The sequence below is a fragment of the Scyliorhinus canicula genome, chromosome 19, assembly GCF_902713615.1.
Source record: "Scyliorhinus canicula chromosome 19, sScyCan1.1, whole genome shotgun sequence".
In the NCBI taxonomy this organism is placed as follows: domain Eukaryota; kingdom Metazoa; phylum Chordata; class Chondrichthyes; order Carcharhiniformes; family Scyliorhinidae; genus Scyliorhinus; species Scyliorhinus canicula.
In genome coordinates this window covers 53641753-53665607 of record NC_052164.1, presented here as the reverse complement: position 1 = coordinate 53665607, position 23855 = coordinate 53641753, and the positions used below count along the sequence as shown (strand labels likewise).

The 23855-nt window shown below is 49.6% G+C and overlaps 1 protein-coding gene across 1 annotated transcript in view; it reads right to left on the bottom strand.

Annotated features, from left to right (window-relative positions):
* The window catches only part of LOC119954285 (parathyroid hormone/parathyroid hormone-related peptide receptor-like), a 197019-nt gene that overhangs the window by 4471 nt on the left and 168693 nt on the right, over positions 1-23855 (bottom strand). The gene's annotated exons all lie outside the window — the stretch shown is intronic.

Sequence of the window (23855 nt, the reverse complement as noted above, 5' to 3'; positions counted from 1 at the left end):
CACATTCAGCCATGACCGGTGGTGGAAAATTAACCGACTCACTGGAGGAGGAAGCACCACAAATATCCCCATCCTCAATGATGGAGGAGACCAGCATATCTTCAACCAGACGTACCGAGTGGATGATCCATCTTGGTCTCCTCTGGAGGTCCCCACCATTACAGATGTCAGTCTTCAGCCAATACGATTCACTCCACGTGATATCAAGAAACGGCTGAAGACACTGGATACTGCGATGGCTATGGCCCAGCAATAGTACAGAAGACGTGCTCCAGAACTTGCCGCGCGCCCTAGCCAAGCTGTTCCAGTACAGCTGCAACACCGGCTTCTACCTGGCAAAGTGGAAAAATGCCCACATATATCCTGGACACAAAAAGCAGGATACATCAACCCAACCACTTACTGCCCCATCAGTCGACCCACTATAATTAGCAAAATGATGGAATGTGGTTGGCACTACTTTCAGGTGGCACTTGCCAAATAATAACCTGCTCACTGATGCTCTATTTGGGTTCCACCAGGATCACTCAGCTCCTAATCAGGAGCCTTCATTCAAATATTTTTCATTTTTCATTTCATATGGACAAAAGAGCTGAACTCGAGAGGTGAGGGTGACTGCGCTTGACATTACGACAGCATTTTAGTGAGTGTGGCATCAATGAGCCCGAGCAAAACTGGAATCAGTCCTGGGACATCATCAATGCAGGAGTTCCTCAGCATAGTATCCTAGACCTTCAGCTGCTTTACCAATGAACTTCCGTCCATCCATGTTTAAACCAGGGGATTGGGAACCTGAATTGTAGCTCCAGTACACAAGAAATTGAGACTAGCGAGGTCATGAGTAAGGTTTCAAAGTTGTAGGAGTGTACCGGCAGGAAGGAAGGTAGTTTAAAGTGCGTCTACTTCAATGCCAGGAGCATCCGGAATAAGGTGGGTGAGATTGCGGCATGGGTTGGTACCTGGGACTTCGATGTTGTGGCCATTTCGGAGACATGGATAGAGCAGGGCGAGGAATGGTTGTTGCAGGTGCTGGGCATTTAGATATTTAGTAAGCTCAGGGAAGGTGGTAAGAGAGGGGGAGGGCTGGCATTGTTAGTCAAGGACAGTACTACGGTGGCTGAGAAGACATTTGATGAGGACTCGAATACTGAGGTAGTATGGGCTGAGTTAAGAAACAGGAAAGGAGAGGTCACCCTGTTAGGAGTTTTCTATCGGCCTCCGAAAAGTTCAGAGATGTAGAGGAAAGGATTGCAAAGATGATTCTGGATAGGAGCGAAAGTAACAGGGTAGTTGTTATGGGGGACTTTAACTTTCCAAATATTGACTGGAAACACTATAGTTGGAGTATTTTAGATGGGTCCGTTTTTGTCCAATGTGTGCAGGAGGGTTTCCTGACGCAGTATGTAGATAGGCCAATGAGAGGCGAGGCCGTGTTGGATTTGGTACTGGGTAATGAACCAGGACAGGTGTCAGATTTGGAGGTAGGTGAGCACTTTGGTGATAGTGACCACAATTCTATTACGTTTACTTTAGCGATGGAAAGGGATAGGTATACACCGCAAGGCAAGAGTTATAGCTGGGGGAAAGGCAATTATGATGCGATGAGGCAAGACTTAGGATGCATCGGCTGGAGAAGAAAACTGCAGGGGATGGGCACAATGGAAATGTGGAGCATGTTCAAGGAACAGCTACTGCGTGTCCTTGATAAGTATGTACCTGTTAGGCAGGGAGGAAGTGGTCGAGCGAGGAAACAATGGTTTACTAAAGCAGTTGAAACACTTGTCAAGAGGAAGAAGGAGGCTTATGTAAAGATGAGACGTGATGGTTCAGTTAGGGCGCTTGAAAGTTACAAGTTAGCTAGGAAGGCTCTAAAGAGAGAGCTAAGAAGAGCCAGGCGAGGACATGAGAAGTCTTTGGCAGGTAGGATCAAGGATAACCCTAAAGCTTTCTATAGATATGTCAGGAATAAAAGAATGACTAAGATAAGTGTAGGGCCAGTCAAGGACAGTAGTGGAATGTTGTGTGTGGAGTCCGAGGAGATAGGAGAGGTGCTAAATGAGTATTTTACGTCTGTATTCACACAGGAAAAAGACAATGTTGTTGAGGAGAATACTGAGATACAGGCTACTAGACTAGAATGGCTTGAGGTTCATAAGGAGGAGGTGTTAGCGATTCTGGAAAGTGTGAAAATCGATAAGTCCCCTGGGCCAGATGGGATTTATCCTAGGATTCTCTGGGAAGCTAGGCAGGAGATTGCTGAGCCTTTGGCTTTGATCTTTAAGTCATCTTTGTCTACAGGAATAGTGCCAGAAGACTGGAGGATAGCAAATGTTGTCCCCTTGTTCAAGAAGGGGAGTAGAGATAACCCCGGTAACTATAAACCAGTGAGCCTTACCTCTGTTGTGGGAAAAGCCTTGGAAAGGTTTATAAGAGATAGGATGTATAATCATCTGGAAAGGAATAATTTGATTAGAGATAGTCAACATGGTTTTGTGACGGGTAGATCGTGCCTCACAAACCTTATTGAGTTCTTTGAGAAGGTGACCATACAGGTGGATGAGGGTAAAGCAGTTGATGTGCTGTATATGGATTTCAGTAAAGCGTTTGATAAGGTTCCCCACGGTAGGCTATTGCAGAAAATATAGAGGCATGGGATTCAGGGTGATTTAGCAGTTTGGATCAGAAATTGGCTAGTTAGAACATAGAACAGTACAGCACAGAACAGGCCCTTCGGCCCTCAATGTTGTGCCGAGCCATGATCACCCTACTCAACCCACGTATCCACCCTATACCCGTAACCCAACAACCCCCCCCCCCCCCCCCCCCCCTTAACCTTACTTTTATTAGGACACTACGGGAAATTTAGCATGGCCAATCCACCTAACCCGCACATCTTTGGACTGTGGGAGGAAACCGGAGCACCCGGAGGAAACCCACGCACACAGGGGGAGGACGTGCAGACTCCACACAGACAGTGACCCAGCCGGGAATCGAACCTGGGACCCTGGAGCTGTGAAGCATTTATGCTAACCACCATGCTACCCTGCTGCCCCTTGTCTTGTCAAGACAGTTCTTTTCAACTTGAAATCCTGTGGCAAAACTGCAAAATGACACAGGCATGGCTCCTCCCATTAATTACATAATTTGTATCCCAAGCATAAGACATTCTCCAGTCTACGCCCACAAAGATGTTCTATAACCTGCATAGCTAGGAGTAAACATAATCCCTCAAATTATCTATACCCCAGGAATCCTCCAAAATCAAAACAGTGGGCGGGATTCTCCCTTCTCGGACTAAGTCCTCATGCCCGTCGGTAAACGGGTGAGAATCACTCCGGACTTTTTCCTAGAAAGTAATCTGGCGCAGAGGAACAAAGCCCCCGCCCCACCCGCTGAATGAACGCGCCCGCCGATCGGTAGCCACCGATCGCGGGACTGGCCACCGTGGAGGCCCCCTCGGAGTCGGATGCCCCCGCCTCCCCCTCCAGGACGGCCCCCGCAGCCAGAACGCCGAGGACCCGCCAGGTGGGACCACATGTGAACCATACCGGCGGGATCAGTTGATAGAAGACAAAGGGTGGTGGTTGATGGGAAATGCTCAGACTGATGTCCAGTTACTAGTGGTGTACCACAAGGATCTGTTTTGGGGCCACTGCTGTTTGTCATTTTTATAAATGACCTGGAGGAGGGCGTAGAAGGATGGATGAGTAAATTTGCAGATGACACTAAAGTCGGTGGAGTTGTGGACAGTGCAGAAGGATGTTACAAATTACAGCGGGACATAGATAAGCTGCAGAGCTGGGCTGAAAGGTGGCAAATGGAATTTAATGCAGAAAAGTGTGAGGTGATTCATTTTGGAAGGAATAACAGGGATTATGGTAAGATTCTTGGTAGTGTGGACGAGCAGAGAGATCTCGTGTCCATGTCCATAGATCCCTGAAAGCTGCCACCCAGGTTGAGAGGGTTGTTAAGAAGGCGTACGGTGTGTTAGCTTTTATTGGTAGAGGAATTGAGTTTCGGAGCCATGAGGTCATGTTGAAGTTGTACAAAATTCTGGTGCGGCCGCATTTGGAGTATTGCGTGCAATTCTGGTCGCCGCATTATTGGAAGGATGTGGAAGCATTGGAAAGGGTACAGAGGAGATTTACAAGGATGTTGCCTGGTATGGAGGGAAGATCTTACGAGGAAAGGCTGAGGGACTTGAGGCTGTTTTCGTTAAAGAGAAGAAGGTTAAGAGGTGACTTAATTGAGGCATACAAGATGATCAGAGGATTAGATAGGGTGGACATTGAGAGCCTTTTTCCTCAGATGGTGATGTCCAGCCCGAGGGGACATAGCTTTAAATTGAGGGGAGATAGATATAGGACAGATGTCAGAGGTAGATTCTTTACTCAGAGAGTAGTAATGGCGTGGAATGCCCTGCCTGCAACAGTAGTGGACTCGCCAACACTAAACGCATTCAAATGGTCATTGGATAGGCATATGGACGATAAGGGAATAGTGTAGAGGGACTTTAGAATGGTTTCGCAGGTCGATGCAACATCGAGGGCCGAAGGGCCTGTACTGCACTGTAATCTTCTATGTTCTATAAGATCAGAAGTGGGGATGTTTGCGGATGACTGCACAATGTTCAGCACCATTTGTGAGTTCTCAGATAATGAAGCAGTCCAAGTCCAAATACATGAAGACCTGGACAATACCCAGGCTTGGGCTGACAAGTTGCAAGTTCCATTCATGCCATACAAGTGCCAGGCAATGACCATCTCCAACAAGAGAGAATCCAACCATCCTCACTTGGCATTCAATGGCATTATTATTACTATCATCATCCTGGGGGTACCATTGATCAGAGGGTGAACTGAACTAGTCATATAAATACTGTGGCTACAAGATCAAATCAGAATCTAGGAATCCGACAAAGTGTAACTCACCTCCTGACTCCCCAAAGCCTGGCCACCATCTACAAGGCATAAGTCAGGATTGTAATGGAATACTCTCCACTTGACTGGAAGAGTGCAGCTCCAACAACACTCAAGAAGTGCAAAGCCATCCAGGACAAATCTGTCTGGTTGTTTGGCATGCCATCCATAAACATTCAAATCCTCTACCACTGATGCACAGTAGCAGCCGTGTGTACCATCTACAAGATGCACTGCAGTAACTCGTCAAGGTTCCTTTGGCAGCACCTTCCAAACCCACCACCTCTACCATCTAGAAGGACAAGAGCAGAATTTACCTCGGAACCCCACCACATGGAGGTTACCCTCCATGTCACTCACCATCCTGACTTGGAAATATATCGCCGCTCCTTCACTGCCGCTGGGTCAGAATCCTGGAATTTCCCCCCAAACAGCACTGTGGGTGTACCTGCACCTCATGGACTGCAGCGGGTCAAGAAGGCAGCTCACACCACCTTCTGAAGGGCAGCTAGAGATGGTCAGTATATGTCTGCCTATCCACATCCTGTGACTGAATATTTTTTATAAACACAGACATTCATAGAGACCGTGCATATCTCATCTGTTGAAGAAGTTGCATGCGTTTGGGTAACTTGCAGAATAGAATTATAGGAGGTAGAATGGTTACAGGCAGTTAGCTATTGAATCGTTGTGTCTCGGCAGGGTCGCTGCAGGAGCAATGCACCTACTGCCACTCTCTCGTCTTCTCCCTGTGAGTACTGAGCGTTTCATTTTTCAGATAATGATCTCATTCCCCTTTGAATGTCACCTTCTTCCCCCACATCCTTACGCACTGGCTTCCTGATCCAAATCACTAGCTGTGTGAAGTTACTCCTCCTGTCTCCAATGCTTCTTTTGAAAGTTACCTTAAGGCTGTGTTCTCTGGTTCACAACCCTTCCAGCAATGGGAACAGTTTCTTTCCAGCTAATCTGTCCAGACCCCTCATGAATTTGAACTTGAAATTGAAGAGGGGGCCAGAGTCAGAGTGAGAACCAGAAGCCTCGAGTCCGATGTCTACAGCTAAGAGACTGGATCGGAATTCCCAGAATGAATACTCCAGAGCCTGAGTTTGAAGTCCAGAGCCCAGAGCTCAGAGCCCAGTGCTTAAAGCATTCAGAGCCCAGCACCCAGAGCACAGAGTCCAGAGCCAAGTGTCTAGAGCCCAGAGCCCAAAGTCCAGACTCGAATGCCAAGAGTCCAGTGCTCAGATTTCAGTGCTCAGAGCCCAGTGCTCAGAACCCAGAGCCCAGAACCCAGCACCAAGAGCCCAGCATCCATAGCCCAGCACCCAGAGCCCAGTTCCCAGAGCCCAGGTCCAAGAGCCCAGTTCCCAGAGCCCAGGTCCCAGAGCCCAGTATTCAGTGCTCAGAACCCAGAGCCTAGCACCCAGAGCCGAGAACCCAGAGCCCAACATCCAGCGTCCAGAGCACAGAGCCCTGCCCAGGAGATTACAATGGGAGGAGCTAAGGTAGCTAAGGTAGACTGGGAGCAAAGACTTTATGGTGAAACAGTTGAGGAACAATGGAGAACCTTCCAAGCGATTTTTCACAATGCTCAGCAAAGGTTTATGCCAACAAAAAGGAAGGACGCTAAGAACGAGGGAAAATCGACCGTGGATATCTAAGGCAATAAGGGAGAGTATCAAATTGAAGGAAAAAGCATACAAAGTGGCAAAGATTAGTGGGAGGCTAGAGGACTGGAAAATCTTTAGGGGGCAACAGAAAGCGACTAAAAAAGTTATAAAGAAGAGTAAGATAGATTATGAGAGTAAACTTGCTCAGAAACTGGGGCAGCACGGTAGCATAGTGGTTAGCACAAATGCTTCACAGCTCCAGGGTCCCAGGTTCGATTCCCGGCTTGGGTCACTGTCTGTGTGGAGTTTGCATGTTCTCCCCGTGTGTGCGTGGGTTTCCTCCGGGTGCTCCGGTTTCCTCCCACGGTCCAAAGATGTGCAGGTTAGGTGGATTGGCCATGCTAAATTGCCCTCAGTGTCCAAAATTGCCCTTAGTGTTGGGTGGGGTTACTGGGTTATGGTGATAGGGTGGAGATGTGGGCCTGGGTAAGGTGCTCTTTCCAAGAGCTGGTGCAGACTTGATGGGCTGAATGGCCTCCTTCTGTACTGTAAATTCTATGAATCTATGAATATAAAAACAGATAGTAAAAGTTTCTACAAATATAGAAAACAAAAAAGAGTGGCTAAGGTAAATATTGGTCCATTAGAGGATGAGAAGGGAGATTTAATAATGGGAAATGAGGAAATGGCTTAGGAACTGAACAGGTTTTTTGGGTCGGTCTTCACAGTGGAAGACACAAATAACAAGCCAGTGACTGAAAGAAATGAGGCTATGACAGGTGAGGACCTTGAGATGATTGTTATCACTAAGGAAGTAGTGATGGGCAAGCTAATGGGGCTAAAGGTAGACAAGTCTCCTGGCCCTGATGGATTGCATCCCAGAGTGCTAAAAGAGATGGTTAGGGAAATTGCAACTGCACTAGTGATAATTTACCGAAATTCACTAGAGTCTGGGGTGGTCCCGGCGGATTGGAAATTAGCAAACGTGACACCACTGTTTAAAAAAGGAGGTAGGCAGAAAGCGGGTAATTTTAGGTCAGTTAGTTTAACTTCGGTAGTTGGGAAGATGCTGGAATCTATCATCAAGGAAGAAATAGTGAGGCATCTGGATGGAAATTGTCCCATTGGGCAGACGCAGCATGGGGTCATAAAGGGCAGGTCGTGCCTAACTAATTTAGTGGAAGTTTTTGAGGACATTACCAGTGCAGTAGATAACGGGGAGCCAATGGATGTGGTATATCTGGATTTCCAGAAAGCCTTTGACAAGGTGCTACACAAAAGGTTGCTGCATAAGATAAAGATGCATGGCATTAAGAGTAAAGTAGTAGCATGGATAGAGGATTGGTTACTTAATAGAAAGCAAAGAGTGGGGATTAATGGGTGTTTCTCTGGTTGGCAATCAGTAGCTAGTGGTGTCCCTCAGTGATCCGTGTTGGTACCACAATTGTTCACAATTTACATAGATGATTTGGAGTTGGGGACCAAGGGCAATGTGTCCAAGTTTGCAGATGATACTAAGATGAGTGGTAAAGCGAAAAGTGCAGAGGATACTGGAAGTCTGCAGAGGGATTTGGATAGGTTAAGTGAATGGGCTAGGGTCTGACAAATGGAATACAGTGTTGACAAATGTGAGGTTATCCATTTTGGTAGGAATAACAGCAAACGGGATTATTATTTAAACAATAAAATATTAAAGCATGCTGCTGTGCAGAGAGACCTGGGTGTGCTAATGCATGAGTCGCAAAAAGTTGGTTTACAGGTGCAACAGGTGATTAAAAGGCAAATGGAATTTTGTCCTTCATTGCTAGAAGGATGGAGGGCGGGTTTCTCTGTCACTCCCGCCCCAGCCGTGTCCCGAATTCTCTGCCACTAGAGATTTGGCGGGGGCGGGGAACACGCCGCGCTGGTCGACGGGCCCCCCGCGGCGATTCTCCGGCCCGCGATGGGCCAAAGTCCCACCGCTGTCAAGCCTCTCCCACCGGCGGGAATCAAAACACCTACCTGACCGGCGGGATTGACGGGGCGGGCGGGCGCCGGGGTCCTGGGCGGTCTGACCCCGGGGGGTTCCCCCACGGTGGCCTGGCCCACGATCGGGGCCCACCAATCGTCTTCACCATGGCGGAGACGCTGACGCTCCAGTGCATGCGCGGATTTACGTCGGCCGGCAAAGCCCTTTCGGCCCCGGCTGGCTTGGCGCCAAAGGCCGTTCACGCCAGCCGGCACAGCGTCAACCATTCCGGTGCGGGACTAGCCCCTCAATGTGAGTATTGGTCTCCTTACCTGAGAAAGGACATACTGCCACTGGAGGGTGTGCAGAGGAGATTCACTAGGTTAATCCCAGAGCTGAAGGGGTTGGATTACGAGGAGAAGTTGAGTAGACTGGGACTGTACTCGTTGGAATTTAGAAGGATGCGGGGGGATCTTATAGAAACGTATAAAATTATGAAGGGAATAGATAGGATAGATGCGGGCAGGTTGTTTCCACTGGCGGGTGAAAGCAGAACTAGGAGGCATAGCCTCAAAATAAGGGGAAGTAGATTTAGGACTGAGTTTAGGAGGAACTTCTTCAGCCAAAGGGCTGTGAATCTACGGAATTCCTTGCCCAGTGAAGCAGTTGAGGCTCCTTCATTAAATGTTTTTAAGGTAAAGATAGATCGTTTTTTGAAGAATAAAGGGATTAAAGGGTTATGGTGTTCGGGCCGGAAAGTGGAGCTGAGTCCACAAAAGATCAGCCATGATCTCATTGAATGGTGGAGCAGGCTCGAGGGGCCAGATGGCCTACTACTGCTCCTAGTTCTTATGTTCTTATGTCTAGTGTCTAGTGTCCAGTGCCCAGAGCCCAGCATCCAGTGTCCAGAGCCAAGAACCCAGAGGCCAGCGTTCAGAACATAAAGAAGCCCAGCGCGTGTGGTCAGAGCGCAGCATTCAGAGCCCAGTGGCCTGAGCCCAGTGGCCAGAGCCCAGTGGCCATAGCCCAGCATTTAGAGCCCAGTGGCCAGAGCCCAGAGTCCACTGTGACAAAATGGTCAACAGCCTGAAAAGCGAGGTCAGGTACAGAATTGGACAATCTAAATTAAACAGCAGGCCTGATGAAAATTTGGACAGCTTTAATAAACACAGCAACTAATCAGAGGCAAACAGGAGCAAGTCTGAACTTGCCCTGGAGTTTGGAACTGGAAGTGCTCGACCCTGACCAATAAGGACGGTACTTTGTGTACTGACTAGTATCAGCAAGACGCGCAGGCACCTCAGGTCCAGTGTCGCTCAGACGCAATGGCGCCTCAACACCACATATGAAAAGGGCTACTAGCGCTCTGTACACCTGAGAATGGGCCCCCCACCCGTCCGGAACCTCATTGGCAAGAAGCCAGAAAACTTTCCAGAAGAGCATGAAAGAGACACCTGGAGTCCACCCCGAGCGAAGACTCCACCCCAGTGAAGAGAAGACACGGCGTCGACCAGAGAAGGTGTGCGAGACCAACCTTTGCGAAGAAGACCCTGAGTTCAGAAGCAAGGTCATCGGAATGGGCAGAGTTCAGTGAAGAGTCGTACCCGGCAGAGCAGCCTGACCAAGTTCTGAGTCTCAGTTAAACCATAGTATTACTTTACGCAAAGCCAGCCCTGCCATCCAAGAGCAGCCGCCGACCCAGGAAGCGAGGAAAACACACCGGCCTGAAGGTGAAACTTAAATTACGAGGCTTCAAGACTCCTCTCCACAGCAAACTTCCCAGCGATTGAGAACAAGCTGGATGACCTCAACGCTAGATTTACCTCCCAGAGGGAAGAGAGAAGTGTGTGTTCTGCTTCACCAAGACATGGCTCACTCTGGCCAGACTATGCCATCCAACCCGAAGGCATCTCGATCCACCGGATGGACCGCATGATGGCCTTAGGCAACTCAGAGGACAGTGGTGCCTCCTCATCGGCACCTCCTGGCGCTCAGATGTGGTGTCCCTAGCGTGCCACTGCTCCCCAGACCTAGAAACCTGACCATGAAGTGTCCACCTCCCACGTGAATTCATCTTTGTACTCATCACAGCAGTCTACACCCCATCCCAGGCAGAAGTGAAGAAAGCATTTGGCAAACTACACTCATAGAACATAGAACGATACAGCGCAGTACAGGCCCTTCGGCCCTCGATGTTGCACCGACATGGAAAAAAAAAACTAAAGGCCATCTAACCTACACTATGCCCTTATCATCCATATGCTTATCCAATAAATTTTTAAATGCCCTCAATGTTGGCGAGTTCACTACTGTTGCAGGTAGGGCATTCCACGGCCTCACCACTCTTTGCGTAAAAAACCCACCTCTGACCTCTGTCCTATATCTATTACCCCTCAATTTAAGGCTATGTCCCCTCGTGCTAGCCACCTCCATCCGCGGGAGAAGGCTCTCGCTGTCCACCCTATCTAACCCTCTGATCATTTTGTATGCCTCTATTAAGTCACCTCTTAACCTTCTTCTCTCTAACGAAAACAACCTCAAGTCCATCAGCCTTTCCTCATAAGATTTTCCCTCCATACCAGGCAACATCCTGGTAAATCTCCTCTGCACCCGTTCCAAAGCTTCCACGTCCTTCCTATAATGAGGCGACCAGAACTGTACGCAATACTCCAAATGCGGCCGTACCAGAGTTTGGTACAGCTGCATCATGACCTCATGGCTCCGGAACTCAATTCCTCTACCAATAAAGGCCAACACACCATAGGCCTTCTTCACAACCCTATCAACCTGGGTGGCAACTTTCAGGGATCTATGTACATGGACACCGAGATCCCTCTGCTCATCCACACTACCAAGAATTTTACCATTCGCCAAATATTCCGCATTCCTGTTATTCTTTCCAAAGTGAATCACCTCACACTTCTCCACATTAAACTCCATTTGCCACCTCTCAGCCCAGCTCTGCAGCTTATCTATGTCCCTCTGTAACCTGCAACATCCTTCCGCACTGTCTACAACTCCACCGACTTTAGTGTCGTCTGCAAATTTACTCACCCATCCTTCTGCGCCCTCCTCGAGGTCATTTATAAAAATGACAAACAGCAACGGCCCCAGAACAGATCCTTGTGGTACGCCACTCGTAACTGAACTCCATTCTGAACATTTCCCATCAACTACCACTCTCTCTCTTCTTTCAACTAGCCAATTTCTGATCCACATCTCTAATTCACCCTCAATCCCCAGCCTCCGTATTTTCTGCAATAGCCGACCGTGGGGAACCTTATCAAACGCTTTACTGAAATCCATATACACCACATCAACTGCTCTACCCTCGTCTACCTGTTCAGTCACCTTCTCAAAGAACTCGATAAGGTTTGTGAGGCATGACCTACCCTTCACAAAACCATGCTGACTATCCCTAATCATATTATTCCTATCTAGATGATTATAAATCGTATCTTTTATAATCCTCTCCAAGACTTTACCCACCACAGACGTTAGGCTCACCGGCCTATAGTTACCGGGGTTATCTCTACTCCCCTTCTTGAACAAAGGGACCACATTTGCTATCCTCCAGTCCTCTGGCACTATTCCTGTAGCCAATGATGACCTAAAAATCAAAGCCAAAGGCTCAGCAATCTCTTCCCTGGCTTCCCAGAGAATCCTAGGATAAATCCCATCTGGCCCCGGGGACTTATCTATTTTCACCTTGTCCAGAATTGCCAACACTTCTTCCCTACACACCTCAATGCCATCTATTCTAATAGCCTGGGTCTCAGCATTCTCCTCCACAATATTATCTTTTTCTTGAGTGAATACTGACGAAAAGTATTCATTTAGTATCTCGCTTATCTCCTCAGCCTCCACACACAACTTCCCACCACTGTCCTTGACTGGCCCTACTCTTACCCTAGTCATTCTTTTATTCCTGACATACCTATAGTTGACTCCACCATCAACAACCAAGAAACAAATCACCCCGAAGCCCTGACAATGGTGGCTAGAGACGTCAACCTGGTCAACCTCAGGAAACCTCTACCCAAACTCCATCAACATATCTCCTGCCCCACCAGAGGTGCAACCACCCTGGACCACTGCTACATGAGCATCAAAGGAGCCGACCGCTCCATTCCCCAACCACACTTTGGCAAATCCGACCACAAGTCGGTATTCCGACTTCCAGCTTACAAACAGCAACTCAAGCGTACTGAGCCAGTCAAGAAAACCATGCAGTGGTGGTCCGAGGCATCTGAGGACATCTTCCGTGACTGCTTGGAGACCGTGGACTGGTCCATATTCAAGGCCGCGGTAGCTAACCTGGACGAGTACACAACCACCGTCACAGACTTCATCAATAAGTGTGTTAGAACATAGAATATACAGTGCAGAAGGAGGCCATTCAGCCCATCGAGTCTGCACTGACCCACTTAAGCCCTCACGTCCACCGTAACCCAATAACCCCTCTTAATCTTTTTGGTCATAGGGGCAATTTAGTATGGCCAATCCACCAAACCTGCACATCTTTGGACTTGTGGGAGGAAGCCGGAGCACCCAGAGGAAACCCACACAGACACGGGGAGAACGTGCAGACTCAGCACAGACAGTGATCCAGCAGGGAATCGAACCTGGGACCCTGGCGCTGTGAAGACAATACGGGTATTCCCCAATCGGAAACCCTGGCTCAACCAAAGGGTTCACTCCCTGCTGAAGTTCCGGACAGAGGCGTTCAAGTTTGACAACCCCGACCTAGATAAGAAATCCAGGTATGACGTACAGAAAGCCATCAGGGATGCAAAATGACAATACCACATCAAATTAGGGGCAGATTTAGCACACTGGGCTAAATCGCTGGCTTTTAAAGCAGACCAAGGCAGGCCAACAGCACTGGTTCAATTCCCATACCACCGTCCCGAACAGGCGTCAATCGACCTAGCCTGCACATCTTTGGACTGTGGGAGGGAACTGGAGCACCCCGAGGAAATCCACGCAAACATGGAAAGAATGTGCAAACATTCTGAGGTCGGAATCGAACCCAGGTCTCTAGTGTTGCGAGGCACTGTGCCATTGTGCTGCCTCTTGTGTATTGGGTTGGAGGAACTGGGCGGTAATTTCGTGTAAGCTGGACCTTTACGCTGGTTACCTTCCCCTTGGACGAACTCTAAAAAGAGGAAAATGGCAAGTTGTCCAGAATGGGAGGAAACCCTGAGGAAATATTTAAATAATAAATGGCCCAAGTGGGTTGAATACTGTGCTAAGCCAATATCGGGTCAGGGTCAGAAGGACATCGCAGAGGACAGAAGTGTTCAGACAAGGTGCATAAACTATTAGGTAAGCATGATCACAAATTAACTAAGGCAACAGTTGTGTAGAACAGTTAGGAGGTAAAGAAGTGGAGAATTTAAAACTCAAGGAGGAATTGGTGAGTGTAAGGGAAGAGATGGGGAAAATAAAAGAAGCATGTTTTTAAAATGTTATTTTTCATTTTTTTTAAATTTAGAGTGCCCAACTCATTTTTTCCAATTAAGGGGTTAGATTGGGAAGACATAGATATGCCCGTAGATATGCAAAGTGCGATGATGAATGTGGACCCCCATCTTACTTCCCAGAGCAACCCAACCCTTGGCACCCTCAGAGCCTCTCCCACCCCAATGAATCCATTTAGCACCAGCTGCCGATACGTCAATATCCCCTCCACCACACCGTTCACACGAGCACAACTGGCATAAATAGCAAAAAGGTCTTTGAACCAGCTACAGACCCCTATATCTTCTTTGATAGTACACAACAGCAAAGGGTTTTACCTGGGCTAGATGATACAGAAGAGATAAAATTAATGTTGACCCAGAGGTCCATTCTGCTTTGCCCAATCCCCAAAACATGGGCGGAAGGAACTTAGAGGAAATGAAAATGGGAACTTTAACCGCAGTTGTTTATAATAGGAGAATCCTGTAGATGGGCTAAATAAGTGCAGACAAAGGAAGGGAGAACACTCACCGACATTCGCTTGCCGCCTATCGTCTCAGTTCATCGGAATTTTTGGGCAACTGGGTAGAACCCAGTTAGCTGTGCAAAATCAGTCAAATTGGACCAAAACTCTGGTGTTGCACACCAGCAGAGGGAGTAGGAGGGCAATGTGAGAATTTTGATCCTGCTGATGATATACATACGGAGGGAGGCCTGGGTACTCGGGATGGCCAAGCCTGGGAAAAGGAAGTTCAGGAAATAGATACGGCAAAGGCCAATAAAAATGGCAAAATAAATCCAGTTAACACAGACCCAAACCCTGTCCCAGTATGGTGCAATGAAGATGGAGACAGAAGTAGAGAGGGTTATTATAGGGATCTCCTGCCCTCATACACTCCTCCCGCAGCGAGAGGTAGAGACCAGCCCCAGGGGCACCTTAAACATTAACCACTGGGGAAGTGTTACAATTGTGGCCGGGCAGGCCACTTTGCCAGAGAGAACGGAGCACCCCATCAGCAATCGCAGGGACAGGGACCTGAAAAGAGACACTTGCCATACGACAAGGGGGGCCGGCGAGACAAGCTGCGAATGCCCCAGTGGGGGAGGTGGAGTGTCCCTCTGCGATATTACCCCAGGTGGACACAGATCCCAGGGCGTGACAGTGCCAGGCCTCACCAAGATGGGTACAAAATGGGATACTGTAAGGTAACCCTTGGTAGAAGGCGAGGTAGGAGGCCACCCTGTCGAGTTCCTGTGGTACACAGGGGGCTTCCGCACTAACCCAAACACATCCAGAGACATCGACACAACATGGAGCACCAGAAGGAAGATCATTTTAAGTGGATTCACAGGACATTTACAGGAGGGACCAGAGACCTATCTATTAAAGTTAAGGTTAGGGATCTAGTATGCCACCACCCAGCCATACTCGTCGACCTCCAGCCGAGAAACAGCGCAGATCCTGGGCTCAGGCTTTGTGCATAAATGCAAACCTATCCTTTGATCCAGCAAACTGCTGCATTTGGCAGATGGTCGAGGCAGATGAAACCCCCATTGATGTTTCCGCAGGGAGATACACAGGCAGGGTTTGCACTGTGGGAGAACTGTAGATAAAGCCCATAGAAATGATTGATGACCTGGGAGCACAGTGAATCCTAGCGAAGCACGTGCAAGCATTCGCAAGCCATAAGCATGACTGTGGTTGGATAACAGGGGAGGTAGTGTTGGAAGGCCCTGACCTGCAACCCGAGAAACAGTACTGTTTCCCTAAACAGGCCGAGGGTGAGGTAGTCAAGGTAATAAACAGCCTTACTGCAGCAGGGAGACCTCCACCCAGAATTCCCCGATTTGGCCAGTCAGGATACCAGACGGCTCTTGGAGGTTGACAATCGACGACCAACAGCTGAACAAAATGGCCCCAATCATGGCACCAACAGTTGCGACCAGCCCCGCTGCCATGATGAACAGGCCCCACATGCCAGGTATTTCACCGTGTTGGACATAAGCAATGTGTTTTGGTTGATTCCCTAAGTAAACGGAGCCAGTACAAATTTGCGTTCACTCCACCCCACAGCATGAGAAAACGAAACCCGGACACATAATCAAAAAGAGAAGGACACTGGTGGTAATCCGCCCACGGAGTAAGGAGTGCACCTGGCACCAAGGCCTGGTTCGGCCCTCTAATGCGAAGGCCATGGAGGAACCAGTCCCCGGTAGTCAGAGCCCTCTTACGTAGACAGTTAACTCCTCCCAGGAAATGTATGGGAATGGCAGTGGTTTTGTTTTAAAAACAAGCAAACCAAATCTTCACAAAGTTCCAAATAAAGCTTTTTTTGCCGTCTCCCCTGTCATAATATCCACTCGTGTATCATGAGATGCATACAGGCAGTGATTGACACACAGGATAACCAATGAACACACACGACACGGAACAACCAATCAGCAGACAGGACACCACCACTATAAAACCCACAGGGCATTAAGGCTCTCTCTCGCTCACAGGACACGGCTAGGGAGATAGTCGCAGTGCACAAGCCAATGAACATCATCACCATGTGATAGAGAGCTAACGTGGTCAAGCCAGTAGGAGGTTATCAGTTAGATTAATAGAGTGTCAACCCACAGCAGATTATGTACAGCAATCAACAGGTTCAATAAAACAGTGTTGGACCATCTCCTGTGTCGGAAGCCTGTTTCTCATTTTACCGCATCCAGTTGCAGTCGATGTTAGGCCAACACAGATAACACATCATCCCCCATCATAGCTATGGTTGATATTAGGAGGGAATAGTCCCCATCCTGACACCCAGAGACTACTCCTCTGGCCTTCTTCAATGCTCTTCTTCAAAGCAGTTACGCCTCGTGGAGTCGTTCGAAGAAAATGTCTTCTCCTGAAAGAGCGCCACTCTCATTTTACTCCTTCAAATTGTGGTCCTGTTGTTGGACTCAGAGACAAGTTCAGTTTCGATGGCACATTTTCTTAGAGTCAGCTCTCTGGTTCCATGCTGGAAGTAGAAACATCACCTCAGGTAATCCCTTCTTCGTAAAATATTCATGAAGGGAGAACGCAGGTTATCATCTCCTCATTCTCCGTGAACAAAACATTGTCTTCTCATCATGTAATTGTCCAGCTGCATCCCTAGCATTGTCCACCAGCTCTGCCAAAACACTAAAATGAAACTCAGGAGCGATTCTTCAAGGCCTCCAGCTTCTTCTTTTTGCTGTGCCCGTATTCTTCCCCTCATGAGATTTCACTCTCTTCAAAGTACATTTTGCTCCTGTTCTGGAGCATCACACCTCCTTGTCAACCATGTTTTGGTCTTCCGCACTAGCACCACATACTCTGCAGGAGGATGTCCACCTTTTAACATGACCTCCATGGCTACCATACTCTTTGTATCGTTAGCTCATTTCATAGAATTTCATAGAATTCCTACAGTGCAGAAGGAGGCCATCCGGCCGATCAAATCTGCACCGATTCACTCCAATTTCTACCCATAATCCTGTAATTTAACCTCTCCATCCCTCAACACTAAGAAACAACTTAGCATGGCCAATCCACCTCACCTGCACATCTTTGGGCTACGGGAGGAAACTGGAGCACCCGGAGGAAACCCACGCAGACACAGGAGAAGGTCTAAAGTCCACACAGTCACCCGAGTCTGGAATTAAACCTGTGTCCCTGATGCTGTGAGGAAGCAGTGCTAACCATCGTGCCACTATGCTGCTTTAAAAGCTGCCACTTTTTCCCAAGAAGCACCAATTTAAACATGCATCTTGACGGCATACTCGCTCCAAACTCCAAAAGTTGGGGTAGACCCTTAGAACCTCTGGTCAGGTCGGAATTGATACCTGACAAAATCGACGTGGAAAAAGGAAAAAGGAAAAGAGAGTTGGGAGAATTGATTCCAAAACTGAAAGATTTGACAAACAGCTCCACAGGTGGAGGACTATTTTGGGTTAGACAGATATTAATTAAGAATAATAATAGGTGTTACCTTGATTGTCTTCCTTTCGTGATCAAAAACAGGAGAGGCTTTGTGGTGGTCGTCCTCGTGTGTCTGATGATAAGTGTGTATTATTCAAAGGAACCGACCAGACAAGAACTCACCCGGAGCTGCCCAGGATATTGGTGATTCATCCCTCCAGATGTGGGCGAATGAGAGGGTGGAATCTTATGGGTTCACCCCAATAAAAGTGTGAAGTTTGGGTGTAGCAATCAGTGGGTAGTGAATAGAAAAGTAAACGGGAGCTCAGAACATTGTTATCTGACTCGGGAACTTACAAATGATTGGTGGGGATCATCCCGTGCACCAAAATTGGGTGTTTGGCCATAGGTGGAGAAAGGGGGCTGGAATTAGGCCAAAGATGCCCAGCAGGGAAACCTACAGAGGAGGAATACGTAGTCTACGAAATAAGGAATGGGCTGAAACAGACAGTAAGTGCGCCCCTCCCCACTTGACCTGAAGCCACCCTGGAACCATGAAATGGGTTGGTTTTAAAACACACAGGCAAAGTCCTGGACGACAATATTCACCACAAATTGGTGCCCGTGGTGATAGACACAACTGGGATCCAACTGCCAGAGTGGTGTAGATTATTGGAACGGGAAACAGGGAGTGATCAGGGTAGAGCCAGACCCAGACAGAAGTATTGCAGAAAGTGACAACTGTTTAACGATCTGACAAACGCATTCGGGGCAATGGGGGAACCACAATTAATAGCCTCTATTTGGCAAATTTGGACTATAAGCTCAGGATCTTAACCTGAAAAGTTAAACAGACCTTGGACAGAAGAAATTAACTGGAATCTAGGCCAGCAGCCACATGGTTAGTATGCTAGAAGAGCACGTCAGGACAATAAATCAGATCACCCAAGAAAAGATACATGACATCAGCCGGCAACGGAACCGAACCCTGTCAAGTCATAGCATCCCTAAAGGGCAGAAGGAGGCTATTTGGCCCATCAAATCTGCACCGACCCTCCACTCAAGTCCTCTCCCCTGCCTTATCCCAATAACCCCTTAACATAACTTTCACATATTGGACACTAAGAGGCAATTTAGTGTGGCCAATCCACAGAAACTGCATATCTTTGGGTTGTGGGAGGGAACTGGAGCACCTGGAAGAAACCCACTGTGGTGAATGTGATTCACACCGGATTATAACCTGTCTATATTGTAAGTGCAGTTGCACTACCTGACCTCCAGGGGAGTAGCTCTGGGAATGCTCGAGAGTTGTACGGGACTTCTCCCTTGGCTCTGCCCAGGACTCCTCAACCCGGGAGCTGCTGTATAAAGATCAGTGCCACAGGGCCAGCCGGCCAGTTCACCGAAAGTTCAATGGCTAACAGGCTGGCTCTGTTGTAAGTATATTAAAACCGCTATTCTAATCCTACAAGCACGTGTCCGTAGAATTGTTGGTTCCAACAATTTAATATACTTAGGAAACAGTCGAAGAAATCATGGAAGCAGCCCTCAAGCCCGGACGCCTAGAACTCGACCCACAGGATGCAGAGGCTAAGAAATTTTTTTAATCACTGGCTGAGATGTTTTAAAGCCTACCTGGCAGAAGCCAGCACTGCCGGAACAACGGAGGAACAAAAACTCAGCCTACTGCACGCGAGGGTAAGCCACAGAATCTCCACACAGCTGAATCCGGCCGGTTCTTACACCGCAGCTGGCAATATTGGACAAAATGTACGTTAGGCCCATTAACGAGGTTTATGCACGCCACATATTTACGACTCGCTGTCAGCGGCCTACATAAACACTTGCTAAGTTTGTAAGGGAATTGAACAATCTTTCCAATGACTGTAATTATCAAGCCGTTACCGCGGCTGAACATAGAACATAGAACATAGAACAGTACAGCACAGAACAGGCCCTTCGGCCCTCAATGTTGTGCCGAGCCATGATCACCCTACTCAAACCCACGTATCCACCCCATACCCGTAACCCAACAACCCCACCCCCTTAACCTTACTTTTATTAGGACACTACGGGCAATTTAGCATGGCCAATCCACCTAACCCGCACATCTTTGGACTGTGGGAGGAAACCGGAGCACCCGGAGGAAACCCACGTTTCTAGCTGTGCGGGACGTTTTCGTAGCGAGCCTTAGGTCTAACTATGTGCGCCAAAGACTGCTAGAAAAGGGGGCCCAGGACTTAGATACTACTGTGGAGGCTGCTACCACTATGGAAGTTTTCTTCCGCAGCCTCACGTCGTTTCCCGCGGACCCCGCGACCTCATCGTGGACCCCCGACCAACAGTCCCCCCAAGCCTGTGCCGCACGGCCCCCCAGCTACCGCGCTGCCAAAGCCTGCAATTTCTGTAGCCAAAGCCAGCACCCGTGGCAGCACTGCCCAGCCCGATCCGCGACCTGCAGCAGCTGCGGGAAGAAAGGCCACTATGCCAGAGTGTGCCTCGCGAAAAGGGCTCCAGTTTTTAACTCCCTGCAGAGAGAACAAATCGCTCCCAACACCAGCTGCGGCCCAAGCCCTGACTCCGCCCCCTCCTGCCACGTGTGATCCATGGGGGCCGCCATCTTGGCAAACCCCCACCATACGGCCGGCCACGTGCGACTCATGGGGGCAGCCATCTTCCTCGCCGCTCACCAGGTGCGATCCACGGGCCCCATCTGCATCGGCATGCTCAAAAAGCTCATCTGAAGAATACAACTTCCCCGGGCACTCACCACGCGGCCCGCAACTCAACGCGGTCACCCTGGATCAATCCCGCCCCAAGCACCTACGAAGTTCGATGGCGGAGGTCCAGATCAACGGATACAGCACACCATGCCTCTTTGACTCCGGGAGCACCGAGAGCTTTATACATCCAGAACTGGTAAGACGCTGTTCGCTTTCTATTTTTCCGGTGAGCCAAACTATCGCCCTCACTTCGGGCTCCCACTCAGTCCAAATCCAAGGAGGCACCGTCGCTACGCTCACAATTCGCTAGTTATTCTAAATTTAAACTTTATGTCCTGCCCGACTTCTGCGCGCCACTCTTATTAGGCCTGGATTTCCAGTGTAACCTCAAGAGCCTCACCCTCAGCATCGGCGGGCCCCTGCCCCCACTCACTATCTGCAGCCTAGCCACGCTGCGCATCTCCCCCCCCTCCTCTCTTCGCCAATCTCACTCCAGATTGCAAGCCAGTAGCTACTCGCAGCAGGCGATACAGCCTACAGGATAGGGTCTTTATCCGATCGGAGGTCCGACGGCTGCTCAGTGAGGGGATCATAGAGGCCAGTAATAGTCCCTGGAGAGCTCAGGTGGTGGTCGTCAAGACCGGGGAAAAATTTTGCATGGTCGTTGACTATAGCCAGACCATAAATCGCTTTACGCTCCGAGACGCGTATCCCCTCCCCAGAATTGCAGACATGGTTAATCAGATCGCCCAATATCGGCTATTTTCCACGGTGGATCTGAAGTCTGCATACAACCAGCTCCCAATCCGCACGGAGGACCGCCACAACACGGCATTCGAGGCCGATGGCCGCCTCTTCCACTTCCTCCGGGTTCCCTTCGGCGTCACCAACGGGGTTTCGGTGTTCCAACGAGCAATGGACCGAATGGTAGACCAGTACGGGCTGCGGGCCACGTTTCCGTATTTGGACAATGTTACCATCTGCGGCCATGACCAGCAGGACCACGACGCCAACCTCCACCGTTTTCTCCAAACGGCACAGAAATTAAATCTTACTTATAACAAGGAGAAATGCGTTTTCCGCACAAACAGACTGTCCATCCTCGGCTACGTCGTGGAGAACGGAGTCCTGGGCCCAGACCCGGACCGCATGCGCCCGCTCTTAGAACTCCCCCTCCCTCATTGCCCCAAGGCACTCAAACGGTGCTTGGGGTTCTTTTCATACTACGCCCAGTGGGTCCCTCAATATGCGGACAAAGCCCGCCCACTCTTTAAGGCCACACGATTTCCCCTGTCAGCTGAGGCGCGCCAGGCCTTCAGCTGCATCAGGGACGACATCGCCAAAGCAGCCATGCGGGCGGTGGATGAATCCACTCCCTTTCAGGTTGAGAGCGACGCCTCAGAGGTAGCTCTAGCAGCCACTTTAAATCAGGCAGGGAGGCCCGTTGCATTTTTCTCCCGTACCCTATCCACTTCAGAACTCCGACACTCCTCTGTCGAGAAGGAAGCGCAAGCTATCGTGGAGGCTGTTCGTCACTGGAGGCACTACCTCGCAGGTAGGAGGTTCACCCTCATCACCGACCAACGATCGGTTCCCTTTATGTTTAACAACTCGCAAAGGGGCAAAATAAAAAATGATAAAATCCTTTGGTGGAGGATCGAACTCTCCATCTATAGTTACGATATTAAATATTGACCGGGGAAGCTCAACGAGCCCTCGGATGCCCTATCCCGCGGGACATGCGCCAGCGCGCAGATCAGCCGTCTGAAAGCCATCCACGTGGACCTCTGCCATCCAGGGGTCACCCGGCTCGCCCACTACATCAGAGCCCAAAACCTGCCTTTCTCCAACGAGGAGGTAAAAGCGGTCACCAGGGACTGCCCGATCTGTGCGGAGTGCAAACCGCACTTCTATAGACCAGACAGGGCCCACCTGGTCAAGGCTTCCAGGCCCTTTGAACGCTTTGCGATCGATTTCAAAGGGCCACTCTCCTCCACTAACAAGAACATCTATTTCCTCAACATAATCGACGAGTTCTCCCGATTCCCTTTTGCCATTCCATGCCCTGATATGACCTCCCACACAGTCATTAGGGCCCTGCATAGTGTCTTCACCCTGTTCGGTTTTCACAGCGACCGGGGTTCGTCCTTTATGAGCGACGAGCTGCGTCAGTACCTGCTCGACAAGGGCATCGCCTCGAGCAGGACTACCAGCTACAACCCCAGGGGGAACAGACAGGTGGAGAGGGAGAACACGACGGTCTGGAAGACCGCCCTACTGACCCTCCGGTCTAGAAAGCTCCAAGTCTCCCAGTGGCAGGAAGTCCTCCCAGACACGCTCCATGCTATTAGATCCCTCCTCTGTACTGCTACAAATCAAACCCCTCACAAGCGACTCTTCATTTTTTCTAGGGGCACTACCACGGGAGTCTCACTTCCGGCGTGGCTGAGGACACCAGGCTCGATCCTCCTGAGGAAGCACGTCAGGGGGCACAAAACTGACCCCCTTGTTGAAAAGGTGCGCCTCCTCCATTCCAACCCACAGTACGCATTCGTGGAGTTCCCGGACGGTCACCAGGACACAGTATCCCTTCGGGACCTGGCACCCGCTGGATCCAGCCCCCCCCTACCCCCACTGAGGAACCCCTTACCCCGTTCCCTATGCTGCCGCCCCCTCGCGCCCCCGATTCCGCAAGCTCATCCCACCGGTTCCACGCGCCAGAACCAGCCCGCCCCCAGCGCCCCCAGTCTCCGGTCGAGTCAGAGGTGTATAAAGTTCGGACGAGACCCGCCCCGGAGTCTGCCATCGTACCCCAGCTCTCAACACCCACCCAGCCACCGCAAGAGGCAGCAACCCCGGTGCCCCGCAGATCGAAAAGAACAATTCGTCCACCGGACAGACTAACTCTGTGAGCCACCACCCCTGCTGGACTCGATTTTTTTCACAGGGGGTGAATGTGGTGAATGTGATTCACACCGGATTATAACCTGTATATACATATGTCTATATTGTAGGTGCAGTTGCACTACCTGACCTCAAGGGGGAGTAGCTCTGGGAATGCTCGAGAGTTGTACGGGACTTCTCCCTTAGCTCCGCCCAGGACTCCTCCCCCGGGAGCTGCTGTATAAAGATCAGTGCCACAGGGTCAGCCGGCCAGTTCACCGAAAGTCCAACGGCTAACAGGCTGACTCTGTTGTAAGTATATTACAACCGCTATTCTAATCCTACAAGCACGTGTCCGTAGAATTGTTGGTTCCAACA